Here is a 3,477-nt window from a genome sequence, read left to right on the forward strand (position 1 = left end):
GCTAATCAAGACTTATGGCCTTACTCCTCATCACTGGACCAGTCGCCCTCCTTCATACAACTCCACGAAGTGCCAAGACATTCTACTGTAAACAGAACACTCTTCTCTTTCTGAGGGCCAACCTGTTATTCTTTCTTATAAAGCCCACAGTGTTACTTTAATCTAGTTAAGTTTGCCTTTTATTTTGAAAGATGTATCACTTTTCAAATTACTGCCAGCTCTAATCAACACCACCCACTCAGAATATTGATCTTGGGTTTTTTGTGTTTGGTGGAGTGGGGGGGAGGGGGAGATTATTTTGTTTGTTTGTTGCTGTGATTTAACATGTTCTCTTTAATTGCTTCTCGGCCTCTTGGCTAAGATCAAGTGTAGTATCTGTTCTTATCAGTTTAATATCTGATACGTCCTCTATCCGAGGACAATATATTAAATGGATTTTTGGAGCAGGGAGTTGGAATAGGAGCTTGCTCCGTCCACTCCACGCATCGACCTGGTATTGCAGTACTTCCAGGAATGGTGCACCCCCCTCGGGGGGCTAAATAAAATAATAAAAAAAAAAAAATAAGATAAAATGTTCTCTTCAAGAATACCCGAAATTAAGGATTAGTAATTTACTAAAGATTTCAAATGTAATTATAATTTAATTCCTGTTAGGAGAGGAACACGTGTTTTGAAGGAGAATTACGATCTTTAAGTCCGTTTCAGCAAATTAGAACCTAACATACTTTCATAGCCAGAGCAGAGACCCCGTTACCCATTCTCTTCACTTCAGTTTAGCTTCCCTCAGCATCTGCTTCACTGCCCCACCCCCAACCATTCTTATCCCCACATCACCTACCTTTAAGTAGGGTACAATCTCATGACATAGGAACAAACAAGAACAGGGTTTTCCAGAACTGATTTACTTTTTTTTCGATCAAAATTCTTTCCATATAGGAATCATCTCTATCTTTGAGATTTATCACCTTATAAAAAATAGAAGTTAGCTAAGAATTGACTTAAATCAATAGAAGATTTTCCTCACTGAGCTTTCTTTAACACGAGCAAACACAGAATTAGGAATTATGTGAAAGAAAAAAATACCATACGTGATGGAATAACTTGTTCTGATAATTAAATTTAGTTCTAAGCCTTTGGTTTAGAAAACTGCTCTTAATACCTCTATTTTAGAATTTGGTTTAGCAGAATATACTGGTTTATTTTATTTCTTTATAAGCCCACATCTTTCTCAATCATATATATATATATATAGAAGTGCACTTTATTTTTTATTCAATTGTTACTTTAGCAGTGTCTGCAATTAAGAACCAGCTTACTAAATGAACTGTAATTATTGCAAATTGTGGTAAGCACCAGTAATTAAAATGTTGCAGTAATGCTAGCCAGCTTTGCTAGATGCCCTTTGGGAGCAGCATAAAATGATATTATGTCTTTAACTGGTGTTTGTATTACAGATGAGAAAACCTGGAAATTCAGGCCTTCAGAATCCTTTGGCTGAGTCTTTAGAGTACAATGTGAAGTGGGGATTAACAGTTATCCAGTGAATTCAAACTGGGAAGATAGTCAATTTGGTTAATTCCACAGTGAAAGTGGCTTTTTCTTTCAAATGTGCAATCTTTAGGGCATAAACAGACATGGCTTCCCCATGGGGGGAAATGAACAATAAACTCTAATCTCTTCTTTGTGTTTGCAGGATGCTAATAGTGAAGCCTTCTGGGTACAAAAGCAAGACGGAACTCCTTCAATACCCACCCATCCTTTGAGGATCCTCACCCAGCTGCTACCCCCAGTGAACTCCCCAGCTGTGTAGTCATTTGGCAGAGTGCACTGTTATGCATAACTTAAAGCTATGTGTGTGTGACTCCCAAACAACTGGTGCATACAGATCGTCCTCATGAAAACCCCCCAGCGATTTGCAAGTGAAAAACAATGGGACCAATGATTTGATGGTCATGAATATGACCCAAATTTTAGATCTAGCTTTGACTGCCTCTGTCCATCATCGACGTATTTATTTATTTGTTTCTTTCCACCTTTGCTCTAGGTAACCGAGAATACCATATGATTAACTGAAAGTTGTGACTTACAGAAATATATATATGGTAATACGGGTGGCCATATAATTTGTGCAAATGGCATCAATCGCCATGTAAAAATAATGCAAATGAATAAGTACTGTGTTTTATAGGATTGAAGTACCATAAATCTCCATAGGGTCCTCAGAGACTGTGGAGGCTCCTTGTAAGGGAAAGTAGAGTCCTGGAGGAAGGTAAGGGCAGAGACAGACACAGGCCATCCTATGATGCGGGATCTATTCTGGTCACCAAAACATTCCAATTGTAAAACCTAATGGGTAGGACTTGTGGTCTTGGCTATGAGGATTCTTAGGTATTAAACATTTGTGAATCCAGGCGAAAAGTGAAAATCAACATGTTTGAGATATGGTGCAATAGGCAGTACTGGGGACTTGATCCTCTAAAAAGAAAAAAAAAAAGACACACAAGGGGTGGTTCCTGTGGCTCAAGGAGTAGGGCACTGGCTACATATACTGGGGGTGGTGGGTTCAAACCTGGCCTAGGCCAAAAAAAAACCTCCAAAAAAAAAAAAAAAAGAAAGAAAGAAAGAAAGAAAAGAAAACGCACAAAGTTATGTCGCAGCCCCTAGTGGCCCCTATGGCCCTGGACTCGATCGCTGCAGAAAGGAACCAGGCCTGATGTGGATTAGAAGTACAAGCTTGCAGGAGGCAGGCTAACCTTTCTTGCAGGATAGCCCCAAGCAACCTCCGCAGTAGCCTTTTATTGACACAGCACAAGACAGGTGAGGGGAGTGTTAGACAATGACTGCGTGCCTAAAGATCGCCATAGGCTCGGGCTCTTTCTCTGCAAGGAGCACCTGCAGATGAATCACTGAAGAGTCTGTCCCCCAGCTGCAAATCATCTTGCTCAGAGGTCTTCTGGCTCTTGGCATCCTCTACAAAGTTAGCGTGACGTTCACTCCAGAATTTGACCTGAGGACATTTTTTTCAGATTCCAGCCAGAGAGCACTGGTCTTTCCACTCAGAGGAACGCGAGAGAGGGGCTTGGGGATCCTGAGGTGTCCAGGATTTGTAGAGTGGGTTACCAGAAAGTGGGAGCAGCATAGAGGAGCCCCAGATATCTGCATAACAGTCCCTTACAGCTGCTGCCCAAGGAATAAGCTGGTCTACACAGTCTAACTCCAGGAGCTCTGAAAAACCAGTTACCAAGGGACTGGGATGCATGGAGAATGCAGAAGGTCCTTAGAGCTTCAAGATGTTTGGATTCCTACCATCTGGAGTAGCGACCACCCACCAAAAAATCCAGTCATTCAGTTGAGACCACAGAAAGACTATGTATACGGCAGATCTGTCCCTCAGTAAGGCTGTGGAGCAATCCAACAGAGCCTAAAACTAAGTCTCAATAGGATCAAGTTGAGCAGCCAGCAAATTAACTGCTTGTT

General features: G+C 41.2%; 1 non-coding gene across 1 annotated transcript; it reads left to right on the plus strand.

The window, feature by feature from the left end:
• Positions 1-336: 336 nt before the first annotated feature.
• LOC128591679 (U2 spliceosomal RNA) lies at positions 337-527 on the plus strand. Its single transcript, XR_008381625.1, has one exon. It is a non-coding gene; the product is annotated as a U2 spliceosomal RNA (small nuclear RNA).
• Positions 528-3,477: the final 2,950 nt, after the last annotated feature.

The sequence above is a fragment of the Nycticebus coucang genome, chromosome 1, assembly GCF_027406575.1.
Source record: "Nycticebus coucang isolate mNycCou1 chromosome 1, mNycCou1.pri, whole genome shotgun sequence".
Taxonomy (NCBI): Eukaryota; Metazoa; Chordata; class Mammalia; order Primates; family Lorisidae; genus Nycticebus; species Nycticebus coucang.